Consider the following 21030-nt stretch of genomic DNA (forward strand, 5'->3'; position numbering starts at 1 on the left):
TAGCTATGACAGTAAATATCAGCAAGAGTGGAAGAGTATGCAGGACTTGAAGACAATGTAGAAATGTGGAAGAGAAGACCATGGAATGAAAGGTCAGGATACCATGACCTTCTGGAGCCAAGGACACTAAGATTTATTTTTGGATTACCAATTAATACAACTACTAGGTTTACCACAGGTTAATGGTAGTAAAAGGCAAAGATATTGAGGTTTTCTTTTGGATTACTAATTAATATGAGTAAAAGGTTCACTAAAGGTTAATGGTAGCTACCACAGGATTTGTAAGTGAGAAATGGCTGTAGTTTGCATAGACAAGGACATGCAGCTAGAGTTACAGGAAAAAGATGCTGGCTTTCACAGAAGATTTCAAAGTAAACTAAATCAAGACCAACTCTGTTGATGGAGGCATTTCTTCAGCAGACTAAGCCAACGCCAATTTCCTGATGAGTATTATCTGTTTGTACTAGCTGTCCCACTTTTTTGTGGTTAGGGCTGTTGATATGAGACCTGAAGCTTTCCAGGTCTTTTATAATCTGAGTTTCTTTGTAGTATTGGTATCCAGCCTGAGACAATGAGTTTGCCTCAGGTCTCTGGAAGTGATAATTTATATCGTATTAGGTACTGGAAATGTGTTTTCTGAATAGCACCTGGTTAACATGTCTGAGCTCATCACTGTGCGATGGTAGATCAAAGCGTGACCTCTTCAGCTGCCTCCCATTGTGTTGCTGGCAAACCCAAGTGTACGTCTGGCCTGAAAGTGCTCTGAGCAGCTGCTGACCTTTCCTTGATGTTCCTTCCGTGCTAACTGCGTGTCAGGGAGAGGTGGACAACTGTAAAGTGGGAAATACTCCACCAGTGTGTGGTCCTTGCCTTTGCTCCCTGCCATCCAAATCACAGCGGGAACCAGGCTTGCTTGGCTGCACATTTACCTGCTTGACATTTGGCTGGGGGCACTGCGAACTACTTGCTTTTATAAGATTTGCATGCACACTCTAACGCCGTCACATTAGAGAAGTGGAACATGTAAAAACTGTACACAGTGTTAGCAGGTTCAAAAACCGTCAAGAATACTTGTTTTCCAGGGACTGCATAATTTATTTTTTTTCCTGTGGTCCTTTGTGTCTCAGTGCAATGGGACTAAAATTCATCAGGCTGCCCTCTAGGATGATTCTTCGTGGCCAAAACTTTAAAATGATCTCAGCATTCAGAACCGTGCTCAAATTCCCAGGACGGCCAAAGCCCTAATTGCTGACATTGGTGAGGAAGTCTGTCAAACCACAGCACAGTAGGTGCTAAGGCCGTTAAAAACCTGCTTATACACATCCAAAACAGGAACAGCTGGGTGAAAGAAAACCTGCCCTGTACTTGCTGGTGCTGAGCATTTGAAAATCTGGCTGCGTATCAATCATCTCTGTTATCTCAGAGGAAAATCCTCAGATAACAGGAAGATACACCAGATTTAGAGCTTAACTATAAGCTGTATCATGTAATTGATTTTTAAGTAGAGCTCGTGATTAAAGGTCTATTAGATAAATAACCTTTTTCATTAGTTGAGGTTGTGCTACATAGAGTATTGCCTGAAGAGAGCTAAAATCAGAATCCCAACCTTCCCTGCTCCCCAGAAGAAAAAGGTTGAGGTTAAAAAAGTCCTTACGTTGTGTTTAGTCACAATATTGTGTTTAGTCACAATATAAGGCTGTTGCCTGAGCGCTTGTTCAGAGGGAGACGTGTGCGTGGATGTGGGGAGAGAAGCAGCGCACCTTCCCTGCACCGGCACTGTGGAGAAAAGTGATTTATGCCCTTTGCCAAGAGCCTGCCTGGGAGTGAATTCTGCCAACATCCCCAAATGAAACCAGTCTACCTATCCCACTCACCATTTTGCCTGGCTTTCCATGGGTTATAACCTCCAATTCCTTCCCTGTCCTCCCTACCATGCTTTCTGCCCAGCTCTGCCCTCCTTCCTGCTGCCCGATGCCACGGCTCCCTTCATTCTGGCTTAGCCCTTCATCTTCTGCCAACCCTCACAATTCTCTGATGCTGCCCTGGCAGCACCTCGCAGCTGCCCACATCTCCCTCTCCCTCCTCCTGCTCATCTCCCTGTCCCCCTTGTCTCTCCCTTTCTGACATCCCCAGTTGCATCCCTCCCTGTCCTTAATTCTCCTGCGGGATGCGAGGCTTAAAGGATTACAGTCTGTGTGAGTTTGCAGTCCGGACTCTGCCGACGCTGGGAAAACAGGGGACTGGGGTGAAAGAAGGCAGGGAAATGTCAGAGGACAAATACATTACTCTATTAGTCATCAACCGCAGAAATCTTGAAAGAAGGATTAGGATCCTTGAAAATGGTAGGAAACAGAGCACAATTGGTGTGTGCTATAGCCTGCCATCTATTTGCTTAATTTCTTGCTCCTGAGGGAAAGTAAAAAAAGGAAATGGACGGTCTTATCCACATTCATTCTCAGATTTAGAAAATAGCATGACATTTCATTGTAGACCTTTGATTCATGACAGTTTATGATATTATCTCAGTGAGGCTCGCCTTCATCCGAAGGGAAGATTTATCCCGCTGTATATCACTTTACGATGCCTTCAGCGTCGATGCTTTGTCAGCTACACGTTCTTGCCATTACACTCTGCTGTGCCCCCTCTCAAACTGTGGTAGATCTGCATGACAACTCGTCAAGCAACCTAAAAATTGCATTCATTTCTCTTCATTTGAGGGAAATCTCCACTAGTTGCTCCATCAGGTTTCAGAGCTAAACGAAGATAGGAAATGACAGGGATTACATGATGCATGTGCTCTGAGCTTGTCGCTTCTTTTATGAGCTCCCCCCACCCTGTCTTGCCATCATCTCTGTGTTTTATTTTTGCTTGCAAGCTTTGACGCACGGCATTCTGATAAATTAGTATGTCAGGAATGCTTGAAATTAAAATGAGGAAGGCACATCTCCTTTTGGCCATGGAACAAAAGGAGCATGGCTTGGTTCTGGTGTTGTCTGGCAGAAGACTGGGGAGCAACGGTCAACTGCTACAGCAGATCTGGGTTCCTCCTCCAGCACGTTATCCTCCCCTGGTGACGCAGAGGGCCGGGATCACAGCTCGCAGGATCTCTCATTGCAGGAGCTGCACGTAACCAGCAGTCTGAGGGAGGATGCGGCCAGGAGAGCTAGGACCCGCGCAGTCCGAGAGGCAAGAGAGGCTGCAATATACGCTGTAGACAAGCTGTTCATCTAAGAGAGTAACTGTGTGTCAGCAAGAGCAAACCACTACAGAAATAATTAATCAGCCAAACCAAGTGCACTCATGAAAGCTAGCACAGAAGCAAAGTCATTGATCTCAGTAGACAGTTGTCAGGAATGAGAAGATCAGTTTTCATCTCTGTGTGTGACCCTGTGATAAACAGAAGTCCCTCAAGCGGGATGGGTATCCCGTGCTTCCCACAAAACGTAATCCTACCTTATGAGCTTAGCTGCTGCAGTGACCTTCTTTTGTCTGTCTGCTCTGGAGTAAATTCTGCCTGACATAAGTAAAGAAGATTGGGAGAAGGTTATTTTTAATATCAGTATGGAATATCTGTACCGAAAGAAAGTACAAGAAAGGGAGGCACCGATTCATTATGTTTTCAGGGAGGATGACACCACCACCTACAACATCTTGCAGGGAGAGCATAAACAACACACATCACAGGATTAACCTGACAAGGCCCCTTCGCTCTAGTTTCTATTATTAACTTTACAACTAGTGCAAGTCTCCTCAGATGAACTATGTGAGACATTTATCTTACACAGACTATCTCAGCTGAAAATTTATTAATAAGAGGCCTGAGTTTTATACGTCCTTTACAGAGGCACATTGGGTATCTGATCATTAGGTTTTGTATGGACTGGGGAACAATTTATCTCATCCAGGCTTCTGGTCTAGGTGGTGAGCTTCTTCCTCCCTCTCTCATGTTAAATTGCACACTGAAAAGAAGCAGCATTTCTGTCCCTCCCCATCCCGAGGCCCCATTTTCCACTGAGTGGTTGGGAAAGCAGCCTACTATCCACAAGCTGTTATCATGCAAAACAGATGTGCAGCTTCTTCTCTTTGCCACCTCACAGCTCCCTCCTCAGTCTTCTCAGGGTTGGCACAAAAATCCTGAGCAAAAGAAGATTGCAGCCTGGATTACAACTTGCTCCAAGCATAAATGCCATTTTCTCCACTATAATGTGAAAGATTCTATATTTTTATTTTTATTAAGGAAGGTGTTTTCAGAATTTTGTGGAGAAGATGGGAATTTTTAACTAACATTCTTGGTAATTCATTATTTCCTGTATTCAATCTCCCTGCTGATTAAAGTATGAGAGACCAAGAAAAGGAAAAGCATTCCCACTGGTCAAGCAAGCAAGACACAAAAAAAAAAAAGAGAAGCTGACCTTTAACTCTGCTCCTTTGCCTTTTTGCCAGTCAGAATGTCAAATGATTTTCCATATTAGAGGTATTTCATGGCAACACAAAGTATTTGGGGACAGGAAACATTTATAGCGTTGGAGGACACCTGAGGTTTGCTGCCCAAAAGCTGAATTGTGGTCTTAAAATCTAACCTGAGCAAGAGGCAGCACGTAGCTGTATTGGTGCAGACAGCACAGCAAGCATCAACCTCGTGCTCCAGGAGCCATGGTGTGCCTCTTGGATCTGCCCTGCTGCAGGCTACAGCTTCCCTCCCTCTGTGCTTGAGATCGCTGTCGTGCTGTTTGCTCTTTGCTCAGGTTTCCAGTCTCTGGCTGCGTGTGTATTAGTTCACACATCGTCCCCAGACTGGCACAGTCCAAGGGACAGTGAAGCCTCGGGTGCCAGGCAGGATGTCGTTTGCTTGAGCACATCCTGCAGGCTGCACCCTTTGCCCCGGGGATGGAAGCCCATGCAGGCACAGAAAAGAGGGACATTGCACACAGTCTGAGTGAAACAACACCAAACTTTCATCACTTTCATCATACTCATCACCTGCTTTCATAAAAAGGACTGCAGCAAGTCATGCGTTCTATGGTTTGCACTGTCTGGTGAAAAAATGAATAAGCAAGTGTAATTTCATGAGCTCCTTGATTCATAGTTTGTATTTATTTATTTATTTATTTATTAAGTCAGAGGCAGCTGTTCTGATCACTTTGCTTGTGTATGGGAAGTCATGAGAACTCTCATACTGTTTTCAACATCAAGCTCATCAGACATGGAAGACTTCTGGAGAGAGGTACCTCGGTTTCAGCCAACAGTAGAACTTTGTTGGAATAGGAACTGTCAGAATGGCCTTTTATTCTCATTACTAACAAACAAAATTTTAGCCATCATCTCAGTTGTCTAGGATCAGCCTCCAGTTTTGTTCTTACTCTTGAACAGCCTCATAATAGTGATGAACAACGTAGTACTGAGCAATACCAGAGGTGTGGTACCATTCAGTGGTGATGCTTGTCTTAAAGTCTACCCTTCACATCTTGGTTCAGATCTTCTTGGTGCCTCTCAACCTTTATGAAATTATTTTAGTCTTTCCTATGAGCAAATTAAAGCTGTTATGATAGAGCTGTTATGATTCTCAGACATTTTGCAGAGCAGAACTTTGATGTTTTTCTGTCCTTTGGTGAATTAAGTATTAGAAAGAAACACGTTACAGAATATATCTTAATACCCAATGGCACTGGTATTGCCTAGCCACTTAATTAGATGGGTGCCTGTGTTTGGATATTGTTGGCTCTCGCTGCCATCAAATATGGTACAAGCATCCACTGTAGAAAAGGAGAGTCCATGCTTGGAAGAGGCAGTGGTCTACTGTGGACATGAGATACAAAGGAAGGAGAGAGGGAGCTTTGTCAACAGGGCAGATTCCAGCTAGAAAGTAGCAGTATTCTCTTTAACGTGTAAAGCCTACCAAGCCTACACTGCGGCTGAGGTGGAAAATGTCTTTCGAGAAATCTGGTAGCTGCTGTTTATTACTCTAATACTTTTTCCATAAATCTGAACCCGACTCACGTTATGGCAGTCTTTCTGTTCTTTAATTCCCTGAACATTGAGTTATGACATTTGGAGAGTTGGAGGGCTAATAGGCTGAGCTGGGGTTGCAAACACTCTCACTTCTCTCACTGAATGGACAACTCATTTAACTCTTCATTTCACCCTGCCCATCATAGAAAGGTCTCCCAGGATGATCAAGGCCATCTACCTGCCAGGCAGATAATTCCCATCAGCTGACTTTATGTTGCTTTGTTGTATCTAACTTCGCATGTCCAAATTATAGAATTTTTCACTACATTTAAGGAAAAATTTCTCAAGGCTACCAGATTTCACTTCCCATTGTACCATGCACAGCCTTTGCCTCTGTACAGGCTTAAATACTTGCTTTTGCAGATTTGTAGTGGTTACCCTCTGCTATTTGTAGTAAGGAAAAGAAAGAACTCCCAAAATCCTATTTCAGTTGAAAAAGTAATCATTCTGTAAAAAGTAAGCCACAATGCACTCTAGTAAGACTTATTAGTTTATGTATTCTATATGAGCTTTCTGAGGGTTGATGAAGTGCAAGCAGGCAATTAAAAAGTGCACATCAGACGTATTTTGAGCTTTCTTTAGCAGCTGTTTCATATTACCAAACATGCACATTGCAGGCTGGTTTTATAATTGTATAATTCAAGTAGCTTGCAGAGTATCTCAATACACTGAGCAAAACCAAGAAAAACACCATGAAAAGGTGTGCTTTGTAATGCTACCTAACTGTTGCCAAACCAAGAGCAGAGAAATCACATGAAAAATATTTCTTGCCTATATGAAATCTGTGAAAATTCCCAGAAAGACTACAAAAGACTATAAAAAAAAAAAAAAAATCCCGGAAGACTACAAAACAGAAACCTGCCATGGGATGAGAATGTGCTTTACACCACACCCAACCAAGGGAGATATGCTGTGTAGCTGTCAGCCTAATCTGAATTCTGGTGGACATCACATGATACTAGTTTGTACCTGCTGACACAGCATACCACGTACACTTGAAAATCATTCCACTTGAATTTCCAGCAGAAGATAGTTTATAATGTAACCACCTCCCTATGTATTTTCTGCAGCCACTTTGCAACATCTAAAAGATACTAGATTGAATATGTTGGCTTCTCAATCAAAACCAAAAGACAAGTTTCTTTTTTAAAACTGAAGTTCCTCTGTGATGGAGGAGTTTTTATAACTGGATGCTTACAGATTTTAAGTATACATTTTCTCACCAATTTTAGAGAGGGACAAACTCTTCTACAACATTCTTTGCTGCCGAAGCAGGATTTGCACTGCTACCAGGGACTTCTGTGATGTTTGGGAGCTACAATTCCTCTCCGTGAAATGGCTCAGCTTCCCCAGGCTCTCAAAACTTGAGTTATGCCTTTGCCAGATTCACAATGGTCTCACATTTGTTATTTCTCTAAAAAGAAATAAAAAGGAGGAGTGTGTCCAGGGCTGAAAAGCTTCAAATTCATCTTCGTGGAAAACATATGTGCTGAAAAGCGGAGTTTCACTTACTGCTTAGCCAGGAGCTGCCTGTCGCAAGGCTTGAAACAAGGCTAAAGCCTCTCCTATGATCTATCTGCCTCCTTCTCCCTACCCTTGAGAAAAAGCCTTCACTTGCTACACTTCAGTTAACCAGTTTACAAAGAGGGTACAATAAAACTTGCCTTTATCACAGAGTTTTGTTAGCATATATTTCTGCAGTGCCTCTGGAGTGGAGCCCTGTTTGAAAAGCACTGTACAGTGCAGTGAAGTGTCTTGGGAAATCAGACTTGTATGCTGTATTTAGAAACGACTTGTCTATTAAATGAGATCATAATTGGTTAAATTGCCTGGTAATGAAGGAATTTTTGCTCTTCTTATTAGATAAACAGTGTGGGTTTTTTTTATTGCAAACAGTTCTCATCTGTGTAAATCAGTTCCAGGAAACCCTATAATGTCAGTCACTATTAGCATTTGGAATAGCATTAAGAGATTTATACAAGCTCATATTAATCTGTCTAGGCTAACCTTTGTATCCAGGCTGCCTCAGTTGCTGTATTTCAAATCTGCAGAACGTCATTTCTTCTCAGTGGGCTGGAAAAGGTTTAGTCCAGATTTAGCAGTGCTTTGATCGTGCTATGAAGTCATTCTGAACTCATCTGTGACCGAAAAAAAAAGAGAACAAAAAACCCACCAACATTTATCTGGAGCACTTTTATATCAGTCTTACATCGAGTTGCTTAACCAGTTGGAGCAATTTTTTTGCCTCTCTTTTTCTCCCTAGAAGCTGCTACAAGTTAAGACAGATAGCAGTGTCAGGAATATTACATTTCAGAAATACATCATCACAGAAACAGAGAAGGAAGGGTCCACAGCTCCATCTGCCCCTGCAAGGTAAGCATGCCCTGAGCACTGCGAGGCACTTGTCCAACCTTCAGCCCTGCACCTCCCATGAGGGCAGATGCAAAGTCCCTCAAGCAGCCTGGTCCAATGCTTAATGATGCTCATAATTAGAAAGTTTTCCTAATATCTAACCTAAAAATTCTTTTCTGCAAATTGGGTTCCGTTCTTCTCATCCTACTCCCAGCAGACATGGAGAATAATTGGTTGTCATTGTTTTTATCATGCTGAAATACTGGAACGTGTGCTGGAACATGTTCCCATGTCCTTCTCCTGCTCTTCTGCTTTCTGGATCAAAACCCAGTTCCTTCAGAGTTATCCTAAGAGTCTGGTTCTCATTTATCTCTCCTGACCTCCCTCCACCTCCTGGGTGTCCACTAAACATGTAGCTCACCTGTGCAAACATGCGTGGCCAGCTGAGGACACCCCTCCTGAGGGGAACGACCTGAAGACTCCACAGACCACACTTACAATGCTTCTTAGTGCGCTCTTTAGTGACTTAGGAGTCAGAGTGTTGGAGGTTTTGGGTTGATTTTGTCACCAACTTGGAATGCGTATCATAGAAAGTTATTGTAATTTCTCTTCATTTATTTATTTTTTGGTCTGCAAAAAGATGTTTGCGAAGCACACAGCTCCTTGGGGGGAAGATGCTATTGAAGTGCAAAATAGAAATGCTTGTGTATCATCACTTCTGCTAGAGAAATGCCTGTGTTTCTGGCCCTCTCATCACTTAGGCTAGCTGAAGCAGGCAGTTCAGAAAGCTAAAGTCACCAAATCCAGCAGAGTCATTGTAGGATCGACACTCGTGGTGTCCCAACCTGGATCTGCAGCGTGCTGTCCTCTTGTCAGGTCCCTTTGTTTCCATTTCCTCTCCCGGCTCTGGGCAGCAGGGAGCATGTTTCTGTTCGGATGGCACCAGCACGGCGTGAAACACGGCTGGAAGTGAATTCTAATTACACTGCTCCGTGTGCACCTGGCACAAGCTTTGGGACCATTAAAACATGCCATGGTCACCAGCAGGAACGGGATGTGGGATGAGTCTGTGTAAATGGCTGTTGCTATGTTTCTGCAGTGCATATTAAAACTCTTGACTTTTTCCCTTTTGAAATTCCTGGCAATGATGCAAAAGTGATTTTGGCTTTTTTTTTTAAGCTTATTTGCAGCAAAAGGTTATAATAATACAACAGCTTGAAGCTCCAGCAAGATTTGGAGTCTCGGAGGTAAACAGAACTTGTTCCAAGTAAAAATGTGCCAAAATGCCTGCTCAGGGCTGCGACCAGAACTGGGTAACAGCGTGAAACAGCCAAACTGAGAGCTGACCCTGCATCCAGGGGTGTGGGTTGTGTTCCTGATGGGGGTCCCAGGCTCTGCTCCAGCATCCTGGACCAGCGGGAGCAGCCTGGTGGCAGGGAAGTGGCCTGGCAGACCCTGCCCCTACCCGCAGAGACTGCGCTGCTGAGCCTTTGAGGAGGGAAGAAGGGATGTAGATGATCCTGGAGGGTCGGGGGGAAGAAAAGTTGATGTTTCTGCCTGGTTGCCTGCTTGCTGTTTAAACACACAGGGAGACATCTGATAAATATTTAAGTTGCACCAATTTATTTAGTGCCGTACATGTTTAACAAGATGAATACTAAAGAGGCTAAATAGATTAAGATTTCTAAAATGATTGTGCCACATGTGCCTTTTTACTTCGGGCCTCTGTGCAGCACAGATATTTCCACCAGTGTAACTGTCTGTTAGTACATTAATAAACCTGGCGCTTTGAAACCCTGACAAACATACCCTGCACTAAGGTAGCCACGCTGCAATGCATCCACGGCTATCTGCAGCAGCAAAGCATCTCCAGGTCAGGCCAGGCTGGAGACTTTGTGCCTCTGCCCTGGCCATCACCTTGAACGCCTCTAGTCTCACCTTGAAAGTATTTGCTTCTGCACAAAGACTGCTTTATGCTTAACATTGCCCTGGCACGCGTTCACGCTAGTCTCACCATATTATCAAGGAAATATCTGTGTACATACACGGATAATTTGATCCCTGTGTGTTTCTGTGCCAGTCACGTGTGGTGGGATGCAAGTTTCCCTGCGGAAGATTAGCCTGTGTACTTTGTATGACGGATAAAGCCTCGCTGAATCTCACTTGATTAGTTCTCCTGTCCTGACCCTAATACAGCGGTAAAAATATTTAATGGCCTGTACTAAATTAAGCAACACCAGACTGTGACTCGAGCATGCATGACTAAATCTAGTTACCCCCAAAAGAGAATGACTTAGGTAAATACACTGTGAGACCGGCTTGCAAAGGAAGAGTCGCTCTTGAATACTGTATTAGTCATGAGACATAATCATGTAGGAGTCCTCTGGCAGTCCTAAGCTTTTGTTTCAGATAGTAGAATACCCATTAGAAATGAAATTACAGCATCAGCATCATCCAGAGGTTTTTTTCCTTGTTGTTCTGATTGACAGAGAGCCCGCTTGCAGCAGGGCACTGCACAGCTACCATTGTCACCAACAGCAGGGCAGAAGCCTAGAAATAAGGATTAGCCACCATTTCAGGCTTCCAGCTACTCCCCCTGCCACACCAGAGAAGCTCAGCTGGGATCAGAGCATCACGGTTACAAAGGCACAGGGATCCAACTTCACGTGGGTCGAGATGGGATGAGAACAAGGCAGGTCTTCTTAACAGAGTAGCCAAAACTGAATGTTTGCTCCCCAGCTGTGAACATTGCTCAGATGAAGCTGGGGAGAGCTGGCACCACCAGCTCCCACCGAAGGATGGGGCAGAGCTGCTACTGCTGGGGCTGCTCCCCTCCGGTGCAGCCGAAACCCTTCCTAATGACAGCGATTCCCACTCTTGCAGACCGTGACTCTTGTAGGGATTTTGCTGCCCCTCCCAGGCTTCCATCTTTAGCAACTGCCTGTTTTGCCCACATACTAATACACTAACAGAGGAGGGAGAGGTTTCCACACTGTCTGTTGAGTTCTCATTTGAGCACAATTGGCGCAGCAAAAAAAAATCTTAAAAATAGTTATAAATTATGCTATTGTTTATGAGACATGCAGTCTATGCACCCATATATAACAAGATTTCTTATTAAATGCATTTATCCTCATTCTGTCATCCACGCAGTCTTTTTCACCACTCAAGTTGCATTTGACAACTTGTTTATCCATTCTGAAGGTGCTGGACGAGAGCTAGCTTTCCACATCCAGAGCAAAATGTTCATCACCTCCAAACGTGCATCACTTCCACTCAAGATGCTTGCTGAAAGATTTAACCCCTGCATCAATTCTTAGACAGCTTTCCAGAAAGGGGCAGGGCTTCTGCACTTCTGCATCTTCTGTAGGTCTTACCAACATGCAGTTAGAGAAAGTCTGTTGAGGCTCTCTCAACAAACAGCAAATCTGGGAGGGAGTTAAGAGAGGGCCAGCCTTTGCCAATGAGGCAATAAAAGGCCTACGGGGAGGCTACCAAAGCCACAGTGTTATTTTATTTGTGAGAGTTTTGCCAGGGTGGCAGGAGACGTAATGCCACAGGCTCAGAGACCTGAACACTGGTGTCAGCCGAAGGAAGGCACAAGCCTACAAATAAGCACCCCAAGCTGACCGTGGAGCTCAAAGGCAGGGTGAACGGGGCTTTCTGGCCCTCTGCAACTGGAAGAGTATTCAAAGGAGTTATTTTCTCTGGAATTTGCAAGACTTGATTCCTTTCACTTACCGAAACATTGAAGGAGTGGGGGCTGAAGGAAGACTCCCAGCTGTGTGGCTCTGTTTTGAGAAGGACCAGCTCTTCGTGCTCCTGCTGGGCAAGGGTTATCTGAGGCTTCCTACGTCAGCCAGACCACTGCAGTTAGCACAGTAGAAAGGTAGTAGATGGGATAGCAATACAGAGAAAACTACCTGCCTAATGCCTCCTGTATTTTCAATCATTTTGTGATAAATACAAACATTGTGAGCTACTGCAAAGCCATTTACAAGTATGAAGATGAAGAAATCAGGGTAAATTTGTGCTGCTGTTGAGTGGAGATTTCAGTAGCATACAAATACTCAAAATGCTCGCTCTCTTGCTGTGAATATCTTTTTTTTTTTCCTTTTTTTTTCTTTTTTTTTTTTTTCCTAGTCCTGGGGTGAATTGCAGTATGAGATATAGCCTTTAGAAAAACATTAATTAGTATTTTCAGTCTGCAGAGTCTAGCTGGAGCCAGCTGTTCTTTTAGATTCCTCTACAGCACGTGTCCATCTCTGAGATTTTATGAACAAATTAGACCGTGTTTTCAGCAGTACACAAAGAGGACACACATTTTATATGAATTTACCTTCTAGCAACTGGAGGTCAGTGTTCAAACATCAAGCACTGGAAGCCCCCACCCATACAGCCACAGAAAAACTCTCATGATGAATGAGGGCAGGAAGGGAGAAGGAATCATCAAAATACAATTCCCACATTGCCAGCCTGACTTTTTAATGGCTGCTGGGACCTGTACATACTCATGTGGCTTAGAGACCTGTTTTGAGAGCTGTTGTCAGGCACTTTCTGGTACGTTTTCCTCTGTTTCAGAAGCAATGGGTCAGAGTTACTAAGTATGTGTGCATTATTTACACATCGCTTCTGTGCAATTTCCATCATCGAGCTACAAAAAAATATCCAAATTCAACAGTACACTTGCCTATTCATTATGCGTAACTTCCCAAGCCTCAGAGACACACTTCTGGCCATACTTTCCTACATAACATTCCCTCCCCCCTCCTTTTTTTTTTTTTTTTTTTTTTTTCATTTACTAGTATACTCCTTCTTTGCCCTGAAAATATATATAATTCATTTGAATATTTTCTGCAGAATGCAATACTAATGGGATTTGAGTTTTGCTGATAAGGTTTAAAGTTTCAGGTTCTATAACTGATATTCATACAAAACCTAGTCTCTGGGTTTCAAAACAGATCCAATTCACAGTGCAAAGCAGCTTAAATTCACAGAAATAACAATGTTTAAAAGAAAAAAATGGATAAATGTCACCCATGCAATTCCACAAGAATTCTTCCCCTGCAGGAAGAATTTCATCTTTCCCAGGAAAATGACAATGCTGCAGAACATGAAGAAAAAAATGTCCATCCTTGGACTATCTGCTGCAAGAGTCTTGCTTTCAGTGTTCATGGTGTTCACAGTCCAGTCTAACCAGCTTAAAGGGGAAGGTGACATCCTCCTTTCTGTGTTTTCGAGCAAGATGCACCCTGAAGGCACACACACACACACAAAATGAGTTATTTGAATTTCCTGTTGCACAGAATTAGAAATATTTTTGATCAACCTGGAGCAATCTCTGGGTATTTTTGAGGTGCACAGAGTTATACTATGCCATGAAAAATAAATAAATAAATAAATAAATAAATAAATAAATAAGCGAGCCATGAGGCATCTCATCCTCTGTGTCTGTTTCTATCTCCTGTGGCTGAGTGGAGAGATTTGAGTTTTATTTGCACTCGTGCAATGCATCCATTCAACGTGGTAGTCCATGTCATATGTGCCCTCCACTCAACATCCCTCTGTTACCTATAAAGGGTGAATAATGTTTTCCTTATGCCATTTACTCATCAGGAAGAGCTTCTACTTCTGTGAATCCACAGAGATTGGACTCAGTGATCTTGGAGGTCTCTTCCAACCTAGATGTTTCTGTGAATCCACAAAGGACTTCTTGGTGTCTCTTAGGACAGCTAAGTACTACTTTCTTATAAGGCCACATGCCATATACTCCCTTCTGATTATTCATATGTCTTCTTTTCTTCCTTCTACCAAGTATTGGCTTTCCAAAACAGAGGAAATCCTCGGATAAGTTTTCATATTCCATGGCTTGTCTATTCTGTTCAAAGATGGATACAGTTTTACATCCCTTTATGGTGAAGGGTCAGGTTTATTTTCCCAAGACCTTCTACAACTTGTCCTCCTCTTCTGTCTCATTTTCCTTCAGAAAGGCAGACTGGAGCATAAGTGATCAGTTATTTCCCCGAGCTCAAAGTACATCTGGGTGTTATGATATTAGAGGTGATATATCTGTACTGAGTTGTGAACGTGCCTTTGTGGTTTAGCTGGCCTTCTATGTTCTACTATATTCTATTTTGTGGGATGAGTATCCCTGTGGATCCATCATAAATCCCTTTCCAAGGGACTATCTGAATTTCATTCTAATCAAGAGATGGGTAGACCTGTTCTGTTTTCTCCAAGTCACAGTTTAGGGCAAACACTATCCTTCATGCTCTCAAAATCAAGGCAGCATTTTATTTTTATACAGCTGTGTTTTATACATCCTTTTATACAATGGTGCCAGACCCTTCAAACCTATTCATGCTAATAGCCAAAACAGAAATAATGACATCTCTAAGCAAAGATAATTAAATGGCATGATGCCTGCATCACTTCTGGACAGCCACATTGGGCTACCTTTATTCATCAGCACTTACTTCTTTTAAAAATAGAAACCTCAGAGAAAATCCCGCCAGAAGTAACTCTCAGAACTTTTTCTGGCAACAGTAGTGTTTTCTATTTTTCAGCTGGACATCAAACAACAACTAGATAGGATAGCACATAAACCTGGAAAATTTCTCCCTGGAGTCCTTCATGAATAGTCAAATCCCAGCTCCATAATACTGTCGTTGAAAATCTGTGGGGATTATCTGAGCTACCTCTTGCTTGCGTGTGTGCAAGTGTCTTCCCTGAGCATTAGAGCTATCAGGAATATTACAGGACCTGAGAAATGAACACAGACAAATCCAGAAGGCTGGGTCCAAAGCAATCTCCCCTGGCAGAATTCCAGCAGCTTCATTCTAGCACTGCAACAGCTTGTGCAGCGCCGGCTGATTCTCCCTGCAGAGTTCAGATTTCCAACATATGGTGGCCGTAAAAAGGCACAAACAACTTGCAGTAATTGTGTGAGAGAAAAATCAGCAGTAAAAAAATGAGAAGATCAAAGAGCGAGAGATTATTAATATCAATGCCAGGTGTTCTGGAAAAAAAAAAAAAAAGAAAAGAAAAACAGTCCTGAGCGACTGGAAACAAGAAGTTCTTGAGAACCATGCCTGGGCAGTAATTCACATTTGTCCCCAACCCTTCACTACTGGCAGTGGAAACGGGGTCTTCTGAAATGCCGCTGCTGCTTGGTATGCTCAGGCACTGTACTTTTCTCTAATGATCAATGCTCAGTACCACAGCTGTTGTTTTTTCCTCCTGTAGTTATAACACTTGGGAAGACCTTTCTGATTCTTCACTGTCTTGGCTGAATTGTGCAACAATCCGGAGTGAAACCCATGAAGCTGCTAAATAATTCCCACATGAACTTTGCGCAATGGCCTTTGCTATTCCAGGGCTTGACATTGCATTATCTTAAACAAAACCATGGGGATGAGCACTGTTCTGCTTTCATACTCTCTTAAGAGTGTGTCCTAATAAAGCTGTCTGAAATTAATGAAATGTTCAGTTTGCTCGCTTGGAGGAATATTTGAGAAACAACATTCATCTCAAGCAATGTTACTAAACATTACATCACTTCTGTATGCTAAATTTGGTGCAGTGGTACATAAGATCTGGAGCAGATCTGCTTTCTTACCCCTAACTGTATCATTCAAGGATGATGTAGAAATCATAAGGTAAGGAAAGAGTAAGACAATCTTCAAGGGAAAGACTTCGATTTAAGAATTCCTGGATATACATTACAGAAGGAAAGAGTATGCTTTAATTAAAATATAAAGAAGAATAAAATATTAATGCAGCTTAGAAAGCAGTGCTAAATAAAGGATATTGTGCCAGAATCATCCTGAAAGAATAGGACTAAAAAGTACCCCACCTAAATGCCTCATCATCTCGTGGCAACAGAAGCTGATGTATAGAAGTGTTGCACTGGCCAGTCAATGCTCACCAACAAAGCCCAGGCATACAGGGAAAGGGAAATGCAGAACAGCAAAATAAAAGCCATTTTAGAAAAGTGTTCATTGTATTATCAGATTATGATTAGCTGCAGAGATCTGTATAGAGCTGTAAACTCAACTTGTGACAACTTTTCAGTCAAAATAAATTGTTCTGCAAGCAAATGTCAGCTAACCTTATCATAAAAGGCTCTGTTCTAATTTCTGCCTCAGAATGAAGCTGCATGCATAGCTGGGGCAACACTCACTAGTGTGCTCATGACAGAGATGGGAATTAGGAGTTGTTCAGTTCTCGCTACGATTGCTTTTAATAAGCTGATATAATTACATGGTAATACTATGCGAAACTACTTCTGTGGGTTCTCTGCAATAGAGAAGGATTTCACCCTGGGAGAAAACATTTGGTTAAAGTGGCAAGCCTTATTTTTTCACCACAGCCCTGCCAGTCTCATAACACTTGCACGTACTCAGTTTCCTAAGGCTTGAACTCCTGGACTCTTCTAATTGCATGAAAATCTACAATTTATGCATTTAATTCAAAGAATAAACCTACACCTCTTGAGGTTACAGACAAAAGCTTCCAAAAATTAAAAAAAAAAAATAAAAATCACATCTTGGAGGTCCAGGAAAAGAAAATGGAAGCCCAAATTTGTTAGTTTTTGAGTCTCATGGTGTGCATTGATCATGGTGCTTCAGAGAGGGCTGGAACCCGCTCAGAGATTCTGGGCACAGGAGATGGGCTGAAGGGTGGCTAATACCAAAGCCTGGGCTTGAGCCATGCTTGCACATTCCCCTGATGAAGTCAAACATGATGACAGTAAAGCAAATTGCTTCCTTACCCCAAGCCAAAAAAGCAGGGACGTGCTTTCCTGAAGGAAGGCCCAGCTGTATTGGTCTTCTTGGCCTTGTTCCTTACTCCAAGGCAGATTTTGGGTCAGTGAGCTACATTCTCTGTACTTCGTTTCATGAATTTCTTAAGCGGCAACAGTCTTCTGTGTCCCACTGCAGGAAAAAGTGCTGCTGTGAAGCTTAATTGAGATTTATTATTTTCAAGATTATTGGCTGAAATGTGAAAGCATGGTATTGTATTTGTACAGGGATTTATTGCACATTTCAGAAAGCAGAAAGGCTTGAGTGAAAGCTATTATAGATTTTGGGGTATGTTTTAATATGCGTATCACTTTCAGGCAGACAAGCTTTTAAGTAGTGCTGGTTGTTTGCTAGGGAAATTGCCTAGGGGGAACTACAGTATATTTCCTAATTAATTACTTCAGATTAAAGGTATCTTTAAATGCTACTGCATTGAAGGGCAAGTTATATCGGTGCTTTCAACTTACAACCTAGGAATTACTAATTGAATTTGTTTTAATTAGAAAAAGTCAGCTAGAACTGAGGAGCTGTCCCACATCATTTTAAAGATTCTTGTGGATTGCAGTGCCCTGGAAATTGCTATGATTTGCCTTAGAAATGTGCTGTTTTTTTTGGTGTGTGTTGTTTTAGTGTTTTTTATTTATTTATTTTAAAGAAATGATTCAACTTTATTATTTTTTCATTAGATGTTATTGACAAAAGTGGGTTCTTTACACTAAGTTAGCACCACATACAATACATTCATTGCACAGGAAACCTGTCAGGGTGAAATATGTTTCTGATTCTTTGTGGTCTACTCGTATTCCACTGAGAGCAGAGGCTCAGAGACTTAACTCCTTGCCTGAAGTATTTTATTTCAATATTCATCCAAAAGTATAACATCCAAATCTTTGAAATCTCACTGGAAGTGCAAATGTAAAGATTATTGAAGTGCAATGGAAATCAAGCATAGGTTGTGCCTTTCATCTCTCCTTCACAGCACTACATCTAGGATTTCATATCAAGATAGTGACTTTGTAAGTGGAGCTGATATTGAATCTTAATTTGCCTGCTGCGGGTCTTGAAAAAAGTGACTTTTGATTATCTATAATCAAAGCCTCAGGGTCCCAAAGCAAAAACCATTAAGTGATATTTATGGCTATTAGCACCTCAGTAAAGAAAAGTGACAACCTCTACAGACTATGAAAGAGATCTATTTCCTAAGAGTATTCAACAGCTTAAATAAAATCCATTAGAATTTAAATCCTTTTAAAGTGCAGCCCAGACACAGTGCAGTTGGCCATGCCACTACATGGGAAGTGTCCAAAGTTCACGCTGACAAAGACAACTAAATGAAAGATTTGCTTTGTCAACCATAAGGTACATTAATAGGAGCATCGCATGGAAAGGAAATAATTATTCAGTTGGTTTTGTTACCAGTGAAGCCTCATGAGGAGTTCTCATTAGGAGAACTGCCTTCGCTTTGGGGGACAACACTTCAAAGACGCAGAAAAATTACAACAGTCAAGATGATCAAGAACAGGCAATACCAGCCTTCCACTAAAATTGTTATTTTTGTCAATTCCACTAAAATGTTGCTATGAAGAAAGTGATTCATTGTGCTCCTTATCTTCTAGGGTTAGACAAAAAGGAAATGAGCATGTTGCAGGCTTCCTATACTTTTGTTCTTAACATGTAGCCATCAAATAAAAGATAGTTTAAACTGATGATCCAATATCCTAGTGGCAAGTGAGGTTTTACTCAAGTGAGGTCCAGGAAATGACAAGTGACTCACCTGAAAACTAAGTTTCAGAGTCACCACTGCTAGGAAAAACAGAAGGAATCAGTGAATTTCATCTCTGTGTGACAGAAGGGCTCCTACCCAGGAGATGGGGTTATCCTTTGGGCACCCAAGCCTCAAAGGTGGATGGTGTTGGTGTTAAGGAGGAAGATATCCCCATATACTGCCTCAGCTGTGTGCTGCTCCTTGTCTCCAAGCAGGTGAAGGATGGGGACAGAGAAGCAGTTGCCACCCTCATGCCATGTTGAAAGTCACTACGGGACATGACCTTGCCCTGCTGATTTTGACAGGAATTTGCTTTCTCATATCTCATCACTGGATATCGGGACACCACAAGACACTTCAGGGGTTTATCTAATTTCTTTCCACATGGTATGACTTTGCACAATGAATCATGAGAGATTCTTACCAGACTCATATTGACCCTCTTTGTGGGAACATCAAGCAAGCTAAACACTGCAGTACACACCAGCCATTCTTCCTACTAAACATACCAGCAGTTTCATGGGGACTCATAGGGATCCTGCCACATCAGTACGAGATGTTTTCATTCATCTTAGATCCAATCCTGGGCACGGAAACAAACAAAAATCCCTCCAAGAAGCAGCTAAACAGAGTCATTAGGCACTGGGATTTAGAAGAGCAATCTTTAGAGCAGGGAGAAAGGAAACGATAGATCAAACCAACTACAGTCATCCAGAATTTTTCTAGGCAAGTAATCAGATTAGGTTTTGTTCTTTCTAGTACTTGAAAAGTAACACGGTGAATGGAAAACCATAAATTTGTCAAATCATTTCAAATCAGTGCATTTCCCTTCAACGGTGCAATACACCGTAGGGTAAGAAGCAGCACATGCCACACACGTTGACTTTCATCAGGTTTTTGATGTGCTTTTACCACAACAAAAGTAAGATTCTCAGGAAGTCTGGTCATGGCCTATTGCCATTCAGTATTTTTAACCAGTAGCAGTATGCTGGTGCCAGAAAAACTAAAGGAAGGGATAAAGGACTGGAATTCAAAGCAAACTTAACAAAGTACAAAGAGATGGTAGGGAAAAAAAATACCCTGAAGCAGCTCTAACACAGGATTTTACATTTTGGCATCACTACACAACACTGCAAGCCCAAGTTTGGGAACAACTTAAGCAGTTCCATAAAAAGTACATCTTGCAGTGAATTCAGACTCTCCTAGGTCCAAAGCAGCATGCTGTCTGTTTTCAAGAAGCAAATCCCATCCCAGGATTCAGTAACCAAAAGCTGGCTGATGAAATCCTCTGGCTTAACTCAGCCCCACGAGAAGGCACCAGCTGGAGCTCTCTGCCCAGCTTCTGCCTCAGGACGAGCACGGGACAAGCAGACCACAAAGAGGAGCTGAACCCATTTGGATTGTTCAGCAAAGGAGCCTGAAGGGAAACATCAAGAATCTCAGCTGCCAAGGATGGAAGAGAAAACGAGAGGGGGGGAAGAGATTAAATTCACTCTCTATGCCTGCAACATACAAAAAGTAGGGGATTTAAATTTCAGTAAGGAAGATTTACTTCACATAGCAGAAAGCTTTCTACAGGTAATATCACCACTTACCAGTGTACATATCTACTGTTCAAGAAGGTTGTGGAATCTGCCATTTAAGACTGAGGAAAATGTCAAGCAAACATCTATCAGGAGGTACATGAATTGAGCTCTGTGTTAGACAGACCTGAGCTAGAATAAAGACCCCTATGCAGCTTTTGATTCAATGAAAAAGGCTTGATTTACAGGGTTAAAAAATAAATTAAAATCTGACCCCCGGTGCTTGAGTTTGTGATGAGCCTACACAGAAGACGGAGGAAGAAAAAACAACAGAATAAAAATGAAGATCCAAATTATGGCATTGCCTCCCAAAGCACAGGCAGCTGCTCTAGTCAGGGCATGAGGCTATCTACTGTAATTCTTTAAAAGCGTTGACTGGTTCATGTTTTAGGGCCAGGCTGTATGGGACTTTGGGCAACCTGGTCTAGTGGGAGGTGTCCCTGCCCACGGCAGGGGGTAGAACTGGATGGGCTTTAAGGGTCCCTTCCAACCAAATCATTCTGTGTAGGAATGGGCA

Source organism: Anas acuta, chromosome 4 (genome assembly GCF_963932015.1).
Source record: "Anas acuta chromosome 4, bAnaAcu1.1, whole genome shotgun sequence".
Lineage (NCBI taxonomy): Eukaryota > Metazoa > Chordata > Aves > Anseriformes > Anatidae > Anas > Anas acuta.